General features: G+C 41.3%; 1 protein-coding gene across 1 annotated transcript in view; it reads left to right on the plus strand.

Annotated features, from left to right (window-relative positions):
* dlp (dally-like) overlaps window positions 1–19221 on the plus strand; it is a 42368-nt gene that overhangs the window by 6019 nt on the left and 17128 nt on the right. The gene's annotated exons all lie outside the window — the stretch shown is intronic.

Consider the following 19221-nt stretch of genomic DNA (forward strand, 5'->3'; position numbering starts at 1 on the left):
TCCCACATACACAGTTTTCCGTTGAAGAGCCACTTTCAAACATGGCGCTGAATGCAAATGATGAAAGTTCGCCTCTCAATATTATACCGCAGAGATGGAAATTTGCATGCATAAATGTTTCAGACCGGAACGCACCTTTCTGCTCTGAAAAGGAAACGTTCGTCTTTTTCTTATTAATTTCAATTTCCTGTTCGTCTTGTAGAACAGCAAGCATCCTTCGGGCGAATTTATGTCAATATGAAAGTTGGCTCCACCACCGATTTTTTGTGTGGTTAGGCTTTCAGTCCATATATTCATCTATTTGTGTGAGCAGCTGAACATTAGAGTGGGTGGACGCGATGTTTCTGGCGTGTGCTGCTGCAGGGTGCCAGAGAAACACGAGCTGAATGCAGCAGATGCTGGGCCTTTGTGCCTTTGCCGCCCGCGCGTCGGAGGAAGCTGCGACATTATTCCTTCCAGATTTTCTCAAACAGGAAACAATCCGCGGCCTCCTAAACAAACAGGCACGAGGAGACACTTTTAATTTAATTCTTGATGATTGACTTGTCCGTTTTCCTCCTGTGGTCTCGATTTTATGGCCGTCGTAATCAACTTTTGCTGCTCTTCATTAATGACCTATTAAGGTGCTTTTAAAAAACGCTCTTTCAGCTCGATACCATCCTTGTTCCTGACAGGTTAAACGCGATAAGAGCGGCACTCACGCAATCCACGGAATATTATATTTGGAAATAGACGAGACGCGCGGATAATAACAGAGAGCGTGTGTAGACGAGAGACTCTGAACCAACTACTCTAATACAAATGCCTGCGGGCGGCGAACGATGTTCTCTTTTGATCGCGGCGGCCCGTCATAATTATACATGCACTTTTGATAAATCGATCTCGCGCGCATTCATTCAATATTTATTACTGTTTTTCAATTCATGCGATGCATCGTGACGGCCACCTTCCTCTGACGGTGTATTTTAATGATTTCTTTTTGTTTCCGAGAAAATTGGAACTGGACCATTTTAACCTTAATGCTAATTCAGTTGGACTCTATTGTGCTAAATTTAAGAAATTTATAAAAATTTAGTAGCAAACATTTTGTATGATTCATCCCAATGGAATTCGGGTTCATGAAAAGGGAACAAACAAAATGCGCTGGTGTAAAAATAAGCCACTGGTCTGAAAAATGCTGTGGCCAAAGCCCTTCAGCAGACCATTGAGCTGGACGGAGGCTGCACCAAGTGAAAAGATTGCAAGCGATTCGATCACAAAGGTCGTCCGTCGGACTCACTCTGGTGGAATTAATCGTCGATTAGCTGCGCGCGGAGCTGGACCGACCGCCAGTAATTAACTGATTGGGCCGTTTGTGCAGCACTTGAGTGTACACGCATATTATGTATGTGCGCGGTGCCTAAACACAGCATTATGTAAATGGTCAGCCAGGCAGGCAAGCAGGCAGCGGAGCGAGCGAGGAGGAGAGCATCTCTGCCCAAGGTCCTGGCCGCGTGGGAAGCGGGCAGACTTTGGAAGGGCCTTCAGTCGCGCTGGCTGGGCCGCATTCCAACGGCGCAGCTGCCTTGCTCCACCTCCTGCTTGTGGCTCAGCAGACCCACCGCGACGCATCAGCTGTCACCCCCGGCCCTGACGTCACGTTAATGAAGTTGTTGTACCTGTTCGACTTACCTGCCCCGCGCGGCGCGTGTGATAATAAATGCACGCCACCCCAATAATATCACCGCTAAGCGTTGGCTCCCTCAGATCGTTTGGATCTGATTGCCCTGTGATGCGACGGACAGGATTATGCCTGCCGCCACCGCCTCACCTCTGCTGGTGCCACGGGGGTGGTTTTGGCAGAGCCATGCCGAGGCGCCGCTCTGGCTTTGAATGGACCAAAGTGACAATAGAACCCCACAGGTCATAATTCATTGCTGCGTTTTACGATAAAAAGCTGTGGTTCTCAGTATTGCTTTTCTATTTTGTGTGGAAAATGCTGTTAATCATTTGAACTCGCTTTGTACATCGGGCACAAGAGGGACGCTGAGTGAAAAATATTTCACGCCTCTGAAATACACCCATGCGTTGATGCCTGTTTTCTGGTTCAAGTCGAATCAAATGTTAAAGAACATGCAGCCCTTGCAAAATTAAAATCTATTAAAAAGATTAATACAGTATAATTCGTATATTATATTTTTTATAGCAATCCATTATTTGAAATATACCTCTCTGATTATACTGCGCTGCTTGAGTTATAAAATGACTGGAGTAAAATCCGCCCGAGTGTAGGAACATTCGTGGTGGAGAGCGTTAAAATGCGAAAAATGCTGGAACAAAGAGCACTTATACAGCATTCTTTAATTTCATGGTAACGCGAAATGCCGAACTGCAGGAAGGAGCAGCAATCTGAAAGCAATCAGCCCTCTCTCCTCCTATCTACACCTGCAAAACTAGAAACGGCAGCCTGTTGGCTAAACCGTGCCTCAGGTTTCACGATCCTATGCAATAAAAATCCTGCCGGCTCACCACAGGAAGGGCGCTTATATTTCATTATCATCTAGATGAAAGAGGAACATGTGAGAACCGCTTTATCGGCACTAAAATTACGCAACTTGATGATTTCAATTTTGCGTTTGCGTCTCTTAAATTAATTTAAGAGTGAACAATACATCTTCATTTGCTTCCAAATTAGTTTGCTGCGGGCTGTGCGCGCGCGAGTTGTTGTCTTTTTTATTCATACTGAAAACTATCGCCCCGCAGAGCAAAGATGATGTGGTCAGACGTATGCTGTTGCTTCAGCTCTGATGAGAAATATTATTTTCCTTCAGAAGAAACCGCATCATTTCAGTGATTCACCGCGCCGCCCGTCTGAATGAAAAATTATACCTGCGCCTTATTGTTCTTTCATTTTTGTCGGCGAACCAACGAAAATAAATAAAAGCGCATTAGATTTCCTTGCCTTAAACACACTAAGGGTACCAAAATCCCGAAACAGGCAAGCTCTTACTTTTGCCAAAAGGTTTAGTGCCCAATATATATATATATATATATATATATATATATATATATATATATATATATATATATGAGTGAAAAACAGCTTACCTTCCCAAACATTTTTGTTTATCTTTTTTCCTTTTGACAACAAAATTCTCATTGCCCAATACGTATCACAATTTTGTAATAATACACGCTATACAATTAATTTAATTTTTTGGACTTCTGGCAACCCTAGCTCTGAACGCATGCCTTTTCTTGCTGGAAGCGTTTTTGATTACTTTTTGTTTTTTCCAGTCTCGCACCAGCGACTGGTCGCGTGAAATTGATAATTCCGTCCGCGGTGGCCCAGCAGTGCACTCGATAATTATAACAACAGCCTTCCTCTGGAGCGAGCTGATTTTTTGTGCAAAGAGACGCCTTTGTGTGGTCGACTCCGCAATTATCACCGAATCTGTATTAATGAGCAGAGCATGCACGTGTGCGATGGTCGGTGACGAAATTCCCGTGTCGCCGGAGTGCAGGTGATGTTTTAATTTCTGTTCATACATCATGCGACGACAGCAGCAAACGCTCTCCTTTTTATACCCACCACCGTCTGCTCTCTTTGGAATTCTTTTATTCAAATTCCTGTCCTGCTTTTGACGATACGGATACGGACAATGGTGGTGACATCGGCTGAATTCCCAATTTATCTCGCATCGAGTAGAGAAATTCGTTCACCTATTCCGCACAATAAATAGGTAGCGCACGCATTATACAGATTTGTCTGGAAATCCATTCTGAAAAATGCTCATTTTTCCTTCACGGTTGCCACATTAGGGATGGAAAGCTGTGTGTGCGGCAACGTCTTGTTCTGCGTGCCCTTTGTGTGCTGATGCGCTCGCGAGCGTGATTCATTCGCAAATATAGCATTTTGGAGAGGCTGGAAGATTCAATTTCTTTGTTGTTGTTGTTGTATTTTATTATTTGATCCCGAATAATAGTGACGGGAAGGAACCTAATGCGAAGGAAAATATTTAACAGGCCCTCCGCCGCCGATGTTGGCGAGCAAGCATGAAAAAAGGTGGGAGATGCTGGTAGTGCAGAGGGGGACCTCCGCACATTCCACTCTCAAACCTGAAGATCCTGCTCTTTCTTTTACAAATGAAAAAGACGCCGCCGCCACTCGCCCATCTAACTATTTCATTACACCTTTAAATCACTTGATAGCATCCTCTGCTCTGCGCCGAGCACGTTTTATGATGGTTTCTACTGACGCGAGCACAAGCTAATTGTTAATTAATTCGTAATTGGAACTTAAGATGGAACAGAGTGATGAATTAAGAGATCCAGAACAAACGGCGCCTGATGATTTTTAATTTCTTCCTCTCTCTTATCGTGCCCGCCCAGACAATAAGAAGTAATTACTCACGAAATTGATGCAAGCACGCTCCCTTCGATTAAGATTTCAGCACATTATGCAAATCGGGAAATGTTCAGGAGAAAAGGCAACCGTATTTAGACACGGCATTTAGTTTTAGTAATTAAGATTATTGAGATTGTGCGTACGAGAGTTATTGCTATTCAAAGCGTAAGAGCCTTGAGCCACGCGAATAGTAATTTGGCTGTTGTAATAATGTAACGCACACCTCTGCGACAGAGCGTCGAGGTGAAATATCAACGCGCCTGATTTATAGGCCCAGCCGGGCGCCTGCTGTTTTGAATAATAATTTCGTCATCTTTACTTTATACACGCGCTTTTTGCTGCTGATGCTGGCTGGTTTGAAAAGAGATGACTAAGCTGCTGTCTGTGTCTTTCTCTCCTCTTTTATAGCCGCGCGCGAGAAACCCGGGCCAAATTGAGTTTTCCCCGGTTATTTCACTATATATACAGATTTGTGGAATCGATAAAAAAAATCAACTGCTTCTTGAGTAGAAGCTATTTTTATGGCCGTATTCTGTCCATTCGATTTTTCTCCGCCTTGGCGCAGGTAAAATTTGTTGCCAAGGTAAAAGATGACAAAAGGTGCAGGTCCTGACAAGTCCAAACAATCTGATACAAACCTGCTTACCTGCTGCTGTTGCAAGCCGCCGCACAAGCTCTCTCTCTTTCCAGGGTGCATTCTTGAAGGGCGGCATCCCCTTTGATGTATCCTCCTTCTTCAATGGGTATACAAAATTTACAATGAAAGCCCCTCCATCGCACAATTTATTACACTCTATTCTCTCTGTTTGTGTGTTTTTCCGCACTATATGAAAATATGGACTTCAATTTTCTTGTTAACAATTCTTCAGCAGGTAACAAATTTAACATTTGGGTAGGCAATTCAAAGCGAATCACTTTTAATGCATGTCATGAATTCTGTCACCCGTCTTGAACAAACATGTGTGCCAATTTAAATCAGAATATGGTTTATGACCATAAGAAAAACTGATGGCCCAACACTCGACCCTCGCTAAAGGGATGTTAGAGGGAAAGATCGGTTGAATTATAGGAATTTCTTGAGAGTGCCATGACGAAACTAAAAATATTTAAAAATGGCACGTATTCTATGCAGTAGCGACAATATCTTCCTATAGTTACGAGATGTTTATTAATGCGAATAAATCTTCCTTGTTATCATCTTATGGGGTACGTGGAAGCGGTGACAGAAATGCGTCGTTTTGGTAGTGCAAATTATTCGTCTTTTATTCATGTCTCGTGGTTTAGTAATTAAGATCAAGACCAAGATCAGGATCAGGACCGAGACTGAGACTGTGAAATTACATAAATAATCAAAAATCACATTCACAATAAATGATTATAACAATAAAAACATCACATTCAAATACAAACAATTATGACACTTACCCCGTAGTTCGGGTCTAATAGGAAATAGTTTTTATGGACTTTGCTCGCACCAAATCTCATCCTAGCCGGAGAGAGAAATTATTGTGTTGCGACTGCTTTGGTGCGAGTCTGATTGTGCAGTGGGGGATAAGGTGCAGTAAGGGTGCTCTGCTTGTCGCACACCTTTGTACTGCCACCTGGCGATATGGGTTAAATGCAAGGCAGTTATTAGTGGCGAGAAGGCGCCACAATCTAAAGATTATAATATTACGGATATTCACCCTCACATCTCAATGTAACCTAAAGACTGACAATAGGCAAAATCACTCGCGTGAAATTTCATAATGCTCCGAAAATTTTGCGTGAAGCACGGCATTGGTTTGAAAATTCAATGATTCCCATTATACCTTTTCTCCGCCTTTCCCTCCCTCCTTCAATGTTGCTGCCTCGTGCGTGTGCTGGAATGTGCGAGCAGATGATGAAGCATCGGATTCAGCAGCAGCCTCTCCAGTGCACTTTTTATCCTAGTTTCTTCTTAACAAAAGGGGCCACCACTTCTTGTTCCTTTATTCTGCTGCAGCCACTTGTGGTGGCTCTGACTCTCTCCCCCACTTTGTGCTAGTGCGCCCTGTGCTCTTGTGACTTCTCACCCCCACTTAAGATGGTGCTGAGCCAGACTTGATGTGCCACACACTCTTTCAAATTGTTATTTTATTATTTGTCTGATGCTGATGCGTTGCCGGAAAACATGTGGCGCGCAGGATTCAGTCTGATCAAAACCGCAGAGTAGGCACGGGCAACACCTGCCAGCCTGCCGATTCTCCCTTTCTAGAGTATAATTGCCTATTTCCATGCAACACCTTTTATTATAGATCGACCAGCCAGCCAACCTGCCAGCACTGTAACGTGCCGCAATAAAAAAGAACGGGTTGCCACCTTGTAAAGTGGAATTTTAATTATCCCTAAAACACTAATGTGTTTTCACCAGACACAAAAAACACGATTTTTCGAGTTTTTCCCCCAAGCTTCAGAGGCCACCCAAGTGATCACCTCAAGCTGTAAATTAGTTTTCAATTTTTTAAGTAGATTGATAACATAATATGTTTATTTAATATCGTAACAATGACACGTGACAACGAAAAGTTAAATGTGTAATTTTGAATTTTTCAGCCATGTAAAGTGCGAAGGAGTTAAGCAACTTAAGTACAGGAATATTAACAGATGTTTCTCTTGTAAAGTTATACTTCAGTTTATTTTACATTGCATGTGCAACACTTAACGAGAGTGCAATACTCGGCGTCAGTTAACGCATATCTCTAACTCGCATCACACAAATTCCAGTTGGCGTCAGTTTTTTATTTATCTGTCCGTGTGAGTAATTAAAATCTTTTCTCAAGGCAGACGGTGTGACCAAGTGAGCGTGAAATGATCAGACAAGAAATTATTATGTTTATGATACTCCACGGATTACTTATGCGCTTAAATTGTGGTATAATTTCGTATCATCCACTTCTAATCTGCTTACCTCTCTACCAGCTTAATGAGCACGCATGATAAATATAAATTCGCAATAGCACGTAACTGTTTCGTCCAGCGTCTTGGGAACTAAATAAAATATGCATTTCCTATTCAAAACCAAATGCATTGACCCCGCTAATAGCTTATTTAAAAATGCAGTTGAATTGAACGACCTGCAAGAGAAGAGTCGAGATATTTCAGTGAAGCTACACGGGTGTCCTCATTAATTGTGCAAGATCTCTCGTGACATATGCATAGCCAGCACGCAGTAGAATCAGCTCTTCTCCAGATTACTCACTCTGCAGCCTTGTTCCTCTCTCTTTGAACATTTCTTTTCATGTGTGCGTGCTGGCTCTCTCAAAACGTCGCACATACGCTGCTCTTGCCCCGCACTTGTCGGTGTTTGTAATGTTATTTAATTGGAGAGAATGCATCTCTGGCTGTTGTAAGTTGCTTCGCGGGTATTAATGAACCTCCCTTCCTTTATCTCTTTGAGTAAGCCTTGTGTTTTGGGGGAGAAAAAGGGTTGTTGACACTTGGAGATTCACACGTCTGCTGCCTGAAATGTCGCAACATGGCATGCCACACATTTACTCGCAGATTAGGGTTATTATAATATATTTTCTACGTTATTTCGTTAGTGAAGAAATCGTCCAAGATTGGCATAAAAATCGGAATAATGTTTATTTTATTGATTTCATTTTCTTAATGGCTTTATTATCTATTAGATGACTATTGTGTGGTGTGCTTTAGCCCCTGTTTTTCCATGGTCAGATAAATTGTGTACCCTTGAGTTAGCATCTTGGTTGGTGGACAGCAGAACAAGCCATGCAGCTAGTTGTTGACCTGCGGGTGAGCAACCATGGTATTAAAACTTTGTGACCCCGCTTTCTGACCTACGAAACAACAAGTGCCAAACTCATCAGAAGCACTTGCTTCCATTCTAACTAGATCAATTAATCATTCCGCATGTCACGTCCTTTGAAAATTTGCGTGACGCAGCTGCAGCTTTCATGAATCGCCGAAAGTTGTCACGTGACACCACTGATAAACACAACATTTCATTTGTTGACTTGCAAAAGAAGCTTCTTTTTATGATAAGAGAACCGACTGCACTCTATCAATTTATTTCCTCTGCATCTCTTCTGGACTCTGAATCGAAAAGTGAGTCATGCGTGTTTTTATGGTCGCGGCTTATTGATTTGACCTTAAGACGGAAAAAACCAAAAACAATTATTAAAAAAGTTTTTGTGCTCCAGTTACAATGAACTAACTAATTGTTAGTATCTTCATGAGTGATTGAAATGATTGGACTAATTAAAACATCCATCTACATCACAAAGTAATGTCCTGCACTCAATGACGTTCGTAAAATAATCTATTGAACGCAAGGGAAACAGTCACAGAGTATAAGAGAAAATTTAAATATTTTTTTTTAACAGTATTCGGTTCCTAACCTTAAAACATATAGAATTTTGGAATTCGTTCATGTTGGCAGATTGTGAGCTTCCATTGCACGAATGCCACTTTGCTGCTGGTATGTACTATCGCTGGTACCCAGTCCTTAACAAGCTGCGCCTCGAAATTCGCTTTTTGGATGGCAAAAAAAGGCGACGGAGATAAATTGATTCCTTTGCAAGGCCAGAGGGCGAAAAAACGATCGGCGCACGGTGCGGATGTGCAAACTTACAACCCTTTTGCAATCATCCCTGCGCATTCACCTTGTAATGAAACGCAGAGGGCTAATAATCGTCATCTTGGCGAGCCAAGAGGCGGAAACAACTCAATCACCGCCGATTTCGCTTTGATTTCACCCTTTCATCGCAGCAGCCCGGCGTGGAGGTGCGAGGGTGCGTGTGAGCTCGGTTGCCATGACGACCATCAGAAGCCCTATCAAGCTCTGCTAGCAGAGAGAGATGTGTTGTCGCTTCAGTTTTATCACTCAGCAAACATTTGAGCTTTGAATTGATGGTGCTATAAAAATCCATTCCTTCCATAAAGCGAGCCCAGACAATTATTATATGCTGTACTCTCTCACCGTCTGAGTGCTCCAACTTTGGGCACGACACACAATAACAATATAACACTAATATTGTCAGCAATCTGTACAGCAATAATTGCCATTTTATAACTGCACAACGAAATGTGCATGGAGTGTTGACATAGCAATTTGGCTATAAATCAATTTGTTATTACTTACCTGGCAACATATGGGAAGCCCTTTAAGTTGCTTGTTTGACAGGTAACTGAATAATTTTGCGTGTGGTTGGCGGTGGTTGGGACACACCCTCATCGAGTTTAGATTACCCATGGCCTTTGACATGGTATCACTTTTCTTGTAGAGACTTGAATTTCATTCGAGCAATTTTTTAATGGAAAGTATGGCGTCAGAAAATGGATCTGGAAGGAAGAGTGCAAAGAGGGCAGTAAAGAGTACGCCGGCGAGACACACTTGAGAACCCTTGTTGCAAGCAGAAATAAAATGGTATAAAAAACTGGCTGCTGGTGAATTTTATGTGCTTGCTTTTCAACTAATTTTCTGTTTTTGAGAGCTCTGAAGAGCTTCAACGCCAATTAAAAGTTTATGTCGAGAGCTAGAAAAAAGGGAAGCAATAACAGAAAACTTTCCTGTTGGTCGCTAAGCAAGTCCCGCATGTCGTAAATTTTTACATAATTTTATGCCGCATTGCATTAAAGAAAAAGTTTTAGTTGAGAAACCGACTCTTTAGTCATTCAACTAAAACAAAGGCAGCCAAAGCAGCTTACGCATGATTTCATTGTGCCAAAGGGCGGAATTTATAACTGTCTTCTTAAGAGTTTGACAATGAGCGCAATAACTCCTCCCAACAGCAGTGAGCAAATATGGGTGGATTTATTCGACGTCGTGCATTTTGGAGTCTTGGCTACTTATCTCCAAGCGGAAAAAACCTCGCGGCTGCATCGTCATTTACAAATGGAAATGTTATTTTTACGCAAATGTCAAAAGAGCGAAAAGCCGGCCGAGGCAAAAAAGTCCTGACGCCTGCTCTCTTTTGAAGAGCGCCCTCGTGATTGACTCGTGTGTATGCTACTCCGCCGCTGGTGGCAAGTTCTATTTGCAGATTTTCAAATAACCAACCAACCTCATAAATATAGCCTCGTTTATTAGACGCCACGCATGGCGTCTCCTCGCACTTTGGCCTAAGTCTTTGCTTAAGAAAAAGAAAAATAGCATTCCGGCTCGTGCAAGAATTGGGATGTTACAAAACTTCTTTACAACATTTTTAACCACAGCTTCTTTCTGGCTTAAAATAATTTCTTATCATGAGCATTCTTAGGTGCGATACCTATCTGCAGCTGTCAACTGCTCAAAGAATTACTTATTTTTTAATCTGATATAGAGGGTTATGTCATCTGTCAAAAATTTGTTTTGCTCTTCTTAGTTAAGTCTCATCTCGTTGCTTGCCAGAAATCTTCCCATTATTTTATGTTTTAAATGGTATATTAGCATAATGCTATCAGTGAGGAAAAACGACTTGACTAAACAATATTTATTTTAAACGAATTTAGTGTTGTGGTTAGGCAATTTGAATCTAGTGAATAAGACTGCCGTAAAATAGTGTTTGGAGAAATTTGGTGAATAATGATCCTTTCAGGTTTGAGTTGTCAGGGTGGCACGACCTGAAGGAATTCGAAGCGCTGAGAAAAATTTTCCATACCATCAACAGCAGCAGCTATTCGCTTGATTTATGATAATTAATTATTGGACACGATCATTGTTTTAAAAGAGTTGTTTGAGGGTGGTCAAGTATGTCTTTCCTGCTCGCCGCGCGCACTTTCCTTGGGAAGAATTCACCGCGGCATATACAAGACTAATGTGGATATATACATATAATAATGTTTGATATTAAATCTTCCTGGGTGGGCTTTGAGAGATGAGAGTCTGGAGCGCGCAACACATACCTTTTAATAACATCTCTGCTCTCCCCCATTACCCAAAAAGAGTTCATAATAATTTCCGTATCATTTTAATAATAACCCTAACGTGTTAAGGCGATAGCAGGTTGACGAACAACACTTGGCTGGGCGATGACGATGACGCTTCTCGCTTCTTTGTGCAGACAACAAAGCACGCGGAGATGGATATTGAAAGCAAGCAAAACGACCCGCGCGAGTCTCCTCGCAGCGGTGCTCCAGTGAGCAAGGACTTGATTAAAATTTCAAGCTGAAGGTGGAAATGAGTTTTTGATGCGTCTCTCAAGCGTTTTCCTCCAAATTAAACGCGCAATAAAATGATGGTGCGGGCCTGATGAAAAATGAGACGACTTCATTTCACAAAGCTTTTGCTGGCCATAAGTCTTGCGTTTTGAAATGACAAGCATAATAAATTTTTCCATGAAAGAACACACTCACTCACTCGTCTAAGTTTTTATCGCTTTTGAGGTACGTCGAATTAATTAGCAGTCAGCTTATTTCCATTTGCACTTAAGCTGAATTGATTTTTCCCATCCTTGTGGCTTGATTTGAATTTTTCCATTTGAAGGGCGCTGAATCCGCACGCCTTTGTTTAGTGCGTTTTTACGGATGAATAATTCATGTGCACGCTCCAGCTATATAATTCGTCCTCTGTTGGAAAATTAAAGCTTCATTTGCTTCACTCAGTGGGATTGAACGGCGTGGTGTTAAATGGAACTTCAGCCTTTTTAATATCCGAGTCTGGAGTTTTTATCAGCAAACGTGCGCACACAACGTGGTGTAAAAATGGTAATGCCCACTTTTTATGTAATTAATCCTCAGTTTCCGTGCTCGTAATCAGCAGTTATGATGGATTACGTTGCTCACACCACTGTGCACGCATAACGCAGGGCAAATCTATGAAAAGAGATATTATTTAGTGAGTTTCAGTGAGGAAAAAGCAAATAAAAAATATAATCGACAAAGGTTACTCTCACAGTCTAACAAATAATTTTTAAAAGTAATTCGAGGTGAGTCTGTAAGATTGCACAACAATTTTTAGACTCAACCCTGTCCTGAAATAATAAGCTTGTTATACCTGTCATACATCTCAGCTTGGAGACAATGCTGATGTTCGTCGTTTTTGCTCTTTGTCTTGCTTGCTCGCTAAATGGGAGTTCTCCGACATGCAGAAATCTTCTTTGAAACGCAACGCAGCTAAAGAAAATCCCTTTTTGTGTGCGTTTTGGCACACACATACACACTGCGAAACGACGACTTATATAGGAGCTGCTGCTGGCACTCTGCGAAAAATTGTGCCAGCCCAAGCCAGCCAGCGGAGACTGCTATTTCTTTAAGTGCTCTCAGCGCGCAAAAAAGGAATTCGCAATGCATAAAATTCGCTCTTTAATCTCCACACGCATACTTCAAACCTTGAGAGAAAGGGAGGGTTGTTTGCTGAAACAAAAGCCAGCTCACAGCGCTACCTCCCTGTCTCTCTTTCTCTATATTATAAATACACAAAATAATGAGCGAACGTTATGGTCGTGCGCATTTTGCATTGTCTGCCTATCGTCTAGCTCGGTCTTGCGAATAAAAAAAATGCTGACATTCCGCCGCTTCCCTCCGGCTGCATACCTCAAGCAAGCATACAATAAAATAGCATCTCTCGAATAGCCTGCCTGATGGGAAACAAACTCTTTTCAAAAGTATATGCACGCTCCACTGATTCAATTTGCACAGCGGGGCGCACCGTATTTAATAAATAAATTGGCTGATTCTCGCTGGCTTTAATTTGTTTTGACTGCCGCTGCTTTTCCGATTGTGCATGCGTGGCTTCTCGTTTCTCATTCTTCGTGATCGTCCGTCTGCATTGTCAAGGCGAACGAGGGAAAATCGCAAATCAAGCAAGTTTGTTGTTAGTTTGATAATGATTTGATCAATATTTTATATCAATGTCTTAAAAATCATTGAAGCTGTCTCAAATCAATAGTTAGTCTCTATAAAAAAATTACACACCGAAAATTTCTTTAAAATTTATTTTTATTGGAAATATTTGCGCCATTACAATCGCGTGAAAATGACAAGAAATTTGAATCATTCCAATTTATATTTGTCAAGAGGCAGTAATCGAACGTAATTTTATTACAAATGTTTTGCTATAACATAATATTTCACGAGTAGGAGCAATTTTATTATTTTTACAAAAGTCATTATCATTAGTGGGACACGTGCCCCTAAAATTGTTTCGACTTTTAGTATTAAAGGTGCAATTATATTAGTCACTACTTCCTCTTCTTCCAGCCAAACAATATTTGATCCCACACAAGTGTACCTTATTCGTGCCTGAGCGATTTTACGAACCGCCACTTGGTGCAGATAAATATTTATTGCCATTTGCCAGGGCCCTTGTAAGGAGCTCATCCACTCGGAAAAAGGCTATGCGGTAATAAATACACTCTGGCGCGCGCGCGTATGAGCAATGGAAAGAAGAAACATTACGTATATACATAAATAGCGAGCGAGAAACTCTGCCGGCCCACGCAAAAATACTCGGCGTTATACTCTGTGGGCGAAATCGTCCGCCGATGAGACGGACCGAATGAGGCACAGGATATGAAAAATAGTTAAATATCTTTTCACAATTAATTATTTTTCTCTTTATCCTCACTCTTCCCTGTATTTCGACTAAGAGGATGCGATTTGTTAAAACACATTTTTCGCTAGGGTGAGTCACAAGTCGTAAAATTGAGCCCAGCATATATTCTTGTCTTCATTTCCGTCACCAGAAATTACCCTCCGTTGTACTTTCAACATGGAAATGTTTCGCATTCTACATTAAACTAATTGTAAGTCGTCAGTGTAAATTTTTCAATAGCAGTAATTCGCCTACACTTTAAAAGAAATTCTTTTTTGTCTATGAAATGAAGCTATTGCATTTTACTCCCTCTACTTTCTGGCCAGCCTGCCTTTATTTCACTCCCCCAATTCTTCTTTTTAACGTTATGGAACGAGAATTTTAATTGAGAATTAGCAAGGCTATCTACCGGCGATATATAAACTCGGGCCAGATATATACATATTAACCCCCCAGTGTTAGGCGCCAGACGCTTCCATATATACAAAACCGGCAATAATTTTGTTTTGTTAGGATAGAGGCGAAAAGGGGTGCGGAATGTTATTTATCGCGTGCCTCACGACTAATGGCTTATTTTCCACGCACCCCTGATGATAATTGGAATCATGACGTTTTCGCCTCGTTTTATTTATTGTGTTTATCTCCAATGTAGGTGTCTGAGAAATGCCCCAAATGTTGTTTTTATCATTCATTGATTAACAGCAGCAAAATGCGCCCATCAACAAAGTGTCAAGCTGATAAGAAAATCGATGTGAAATTGAACTTTGTTGCTTGCCAATGGAATTCCAACTAATCCTTCCACTAAATCTTTAAAAGTGCTAGAGAAGCTTGTGCGCAATGGCCCAACTAAGATTAAAATTTTTATGAATTTTCACGACAGGAATCTAGATTCAAAATGATTTTACTGCGGATCAGCAGGGCAACTATGGAAATCTATGGCAATGGTCTGGTATTTTCAGGTTATGGAACTGCACAAAAGCAAAATATTTTTCAATTTATTCCCATGGAATTCATATTGTTTGCTAACACGTAAGCCCAATAAGCTTCTAGTTGAATAGTAAGGTGCAGAGAAGAGAAGCTTTCCGCCTCTCTGTGTTTTTGTTGGAACCTTTTCAAGCGGTCAATTGGCTGGAGGGTGATTCATAGCTGTCCCACAGGGTGATTCATAGCTGTCCCACGGATACAAAGGAAGCACGAATGTTGTGAAAATATAGATGCTCACTGAACTCGGAATTGTTGATTTAAAAAAGAAGCAACATTCCTATAATTTTTGCTGATGTGGGAAATTTGTCTAGCAAAGACACCACTAAATAGCCAGATTATTCAGTTGCTCAGATTAACAATAAAAGCTGTGTGCACACTAACGCACTGAGCCCATAAAAAGCAATAATCACATGAAATTTATTCATTCTGAACGAAAGTTGTAATATGCCTATGCTATTTTAGCAGGTATGAAATAAATTTTGGCAATAAACAATGCAATGGGTAGGTAATTAAGTTGAGAAACGAAACTCAATACTTGTGCAATGATTGATGAGTATGCTTGGCGACCGGATATTTTTATAAATAAACCCAGTCATCCTGGTCAGCTAGAAGAAAATAATATATCTTGGAAATGTGAAAAACTGAGAAAATGTCAAACGACAATTTCCCAATGTGCATCCCTTACTGAAGAATATTTATTTTGGTCAGTCAGACGTCTATACAATGGTGATTTTAACTGGAAACACTCGTTTTGTGATTTTAAAATATATCAAACTTCAAAAACTGACCGCCTGTAAATTTCAATGAATTAAACTAGATAAGTAAGGATCACCTGAGGAATATAGCGCTATATACATATAGCTTCAATTTTTTCAAATTTCACTGGTAGTTTAGCAATCAACAGAGAGAGAGAGAGAGTCACCTAGCTAAAAGAGACATTACAAAGTGAGTTAATATCTACTAAAAAGTTGCCTCCGCTTACTCTCTAAATTTGCACTAAAGTTCAGAGTGACCTTTTAGACCAGAATAATCGAAGCCAACTGTTTCCAACTAAGCTGCTCGTGCGATGCAAAAACCGCTGGCCACAGCTAATTTTCATTTGTATGCAGGCAGCAGCGCCACTTTGCCAAATTTCCATTCAGCTTTTTTACAAAAGAGGGAAGGCCGCCGCCGCTACACCGACAAAAGGCTCGCAGCGAGAAAGAACTGCCAAACAGCAAATTTTTATGCACGCTGTGGCGGAACAGTCAAGTAAAAAAGAACAGAAGATAATCGCCAGTGAGCACAAAATAAGCGCGTCTGCCGCTTTTTCGGTGTCTGCGCGACACCTTCGCGGTGGTGCTGAAAAAAAAAACAAGGCCGGATATCCTCCCTACCCAGAGAGGAATTGATGTTGTTAATGAAAAAATGCTAGTTCCATGCGGGTGGAGAGCTGCTATTTTATCTGATTGGGCGGTCTCTTTTGCTCTCACTAGCTGCGTGTAGTTTCATTCCAGCCTGAACGTGTGTTATTATCATCTTAGAGCCGAAAAGTATCGCTTCAACACAACAACATTTTGGGGAACAACTCTCCGCCTGTTTATAATACCCTGCATTATTAGAGAAATGCCGTCCGCCATCAGCAGCAGTTGTAAAGTGTATCGAATAACACATCTTCATTCCTCTCGCGCCCGTTCAGCTGCATTCGCGGCGTGGTAGCACGGATTTCATCTCTTGCTACTAAAATATGACCCAGATTATCTAAGATTATCGCCCTTTGTTTGCCTAAGAGGTCTCATTGTAATCTGATCGCTGTAGCCGAACAGCAAATAGAAGCACACATATATATGCTTTAATAATGAAGCTATAAATTCGCGCTCTCGGCTCGGTTCCAGCCCAGGATAATACAGAGAGCTCGTTTCGCGGCGATTGAATGGGCACACCTGAGGAGAATTGCGTTCCTAACGTGGACCATGTAATTGGATATTTAAGAGCTCATCGCTTGAGAATGCGAAATTAGTGTGGGACCTTTTCATCGAATTCTCTCTTAACAATCTGAATAAACAGTTTAATACTTTATTGAATTGCTGTTGAGGCATGTCCATTTTTGGACCATACCAAATTACCGGCTGGTTATTGTGGATCTCTATAGAAGTGTTTTTACCATTTCAAATCAGAAATTGAGATGCTCATTCAGTGCTTGTTGCAAAATATATTTATTTTCGGTTTAAATTTGTTTATTTTAATGGGCCATAATTTACAATTTGCACCAGATTTGCCAATGCAAACTTTGGGTGCTCTTTCAATTTCTTGCCGGCGCGTGTTTGAAGGAGGCTTCTCTAAAATAAATAATCCTCTTTTCAGCCCTCGCATCTCCACTCGAGCATCAGCGCCTGTTAAGTGGCCCACTTAATAGAGCGTCTCAAAATCGCCGTTCATATTTTCTTTCATTACCGCGCCTCCAGTATTAATCACACTTGGCTCTTCTTCCTCTTCTTCCCCTGCGTCGTCGGCTATAGCGCATGTGATATTAAAAGATGACATTCTGTTTCAACACTTCCGGTCCCGTTGACTTTGAACACATTTTCATCCTCTGCCTCTTTTTCTTCTTATTAAAACAGCCTTCCTTCTTTTTCATAAGCACCATGCTACAACCGTGCACGCAGCATTAATAAATTATTCAACCCATGCGGCGATAAACATTTACCAACGCCAGCCAACCAACCAAGGAACTCACTAACAAACATAAATTTCAAGCAACCCTCGCTTCGCGACTGAAGTAAAACGCTTAGAATTTCGCGCACATAGCTCGAGCTTGTCAACCTTTTTCTTCCAGAACACCAAAATTAATAATATGAGCTGTCACCAAACTTACTTAGTTGAAAAACCTGGCTTAAATTCTTGTCGACAAAAGCACCCTAATAACTTGCAATTCATTTCATTAGTTTATATGAAGATTCCAAATCTGAAAACAAGGTGATAACTGGTAAATATCTGATTAACAGCTAATCAACTTAATTGAAAAAATAACCAATGACTTTACATGAGATTTTGACAGATTAGATTAGTTTCATGATGTGTTTTCTTTTACCGTGTCTCTTCTGAACAGAATACTGCTGAACAGTCAATGGTCAATGGTAAAGAGCCCATTATAACTGCTGTAATTTTTTCCTTAAAGAAAAAAGTGTACGACAGCATATTGTTGGTTCCTGGAATCTGAAGCGATCTTGGCAATCTTTTCTATTTTTATTACTCATCTACAGTGCGCTCACAGCAACTTTTGTCTCGCATTCCAGGAAATTGGTGCATTAAAAAGACCATTTCTGAAAGGGAGTTGATGATGGGTGAGCTCACATCTCAATCGCAACGAACGCTTTTTGTCTCAAGAATGCCGCTCGCAGATGAGTGTATGTGTGTGTGTGTGTGTGCCATTAGAGAGATCATCATTATCATTATATCCTCAGTGTATATGCTGCTCACGATGATTCGGTCCTTTTTACGTCGGTCCTTTCTCGTCCTCAGAAGCAGCAGGTATTCAGATTCACGCAGACATCTCAGACACGTCGTGACTCTGAGAATGGAGGATAATGTAGCGTGACAAAACGGGCCTACGCCCTCGCGAGCGAGCGAACGAACGAGCGCCGACTTTTCTCTGTGCTGTGTGTGCGTCATTTGTGAATTTTGTATGTAATCGTGCCGGCGGAATGCCGCGCGTGCATGTCTAGCCGGCTCGATATTTGCACAGTCATTAAACACCCCTTTAGCAAAGTGAGATGGCTAGACGACGGGTGAATATTCAAATATACCATCCCACACGCCAGCTCTTTGCCAATTATTTATCGCCCAAGCGATTGCGATCGCGTAGGGTTGTGAATTATAGGCGGTGTACTGTTTCGCTTCTTCTAGCGATAATTAAGCAAAGCAAATTCGATACTCACCATGGAGACTTTTAGAAAGATAAGACTTCAAAGCAGGCAGGCTAGCTTTTGTTAAAAATTGTCAGTGTAAGTTTCTGTTTTTTAAGAAATGCTCATGTTCAGCAACCCAATCAGGGATTGCGATCTGGTGAATTAACGGCTTTGACCGGAGAGTTGCCATAGTTTATTATTCATGGATGAATAACGACCCAGCTTTCAATTACATGGTAACGGATTCGTGACACTGCAAGTGTGCAAACGTTTTTGTTTTGTCAAACAATCCTGTGAACTGACGTCGTTCTTGGAAGTCACCGCTCTTTTTAAATTGATTTGTTGGCCGAAATTACTGCTCTGCGCCCGCCAACGACGTTCTTGCTCGAGAATGCTACAGCATGGCGTAATAATGATGATATCCCCTTTGTGTGCACACGCAAGCGGCAACAAAAGTTTGAAATTCCAAA

The sequence above is a fragment of the Cloeon dipterum genome, chromosome 2, assembly GCF_949628265.1.
Source record: "Cloeon dipterum chromosome 2, ieCloDipt1.1, whole genome shotgun sequence".
Classification (NCBI taxonomy): Eukaryota; Metazoa; Arthropoda; class Insecta; order Ephemeroptera; family Baetidae; genus Cloeon; species Cloeon dipterum.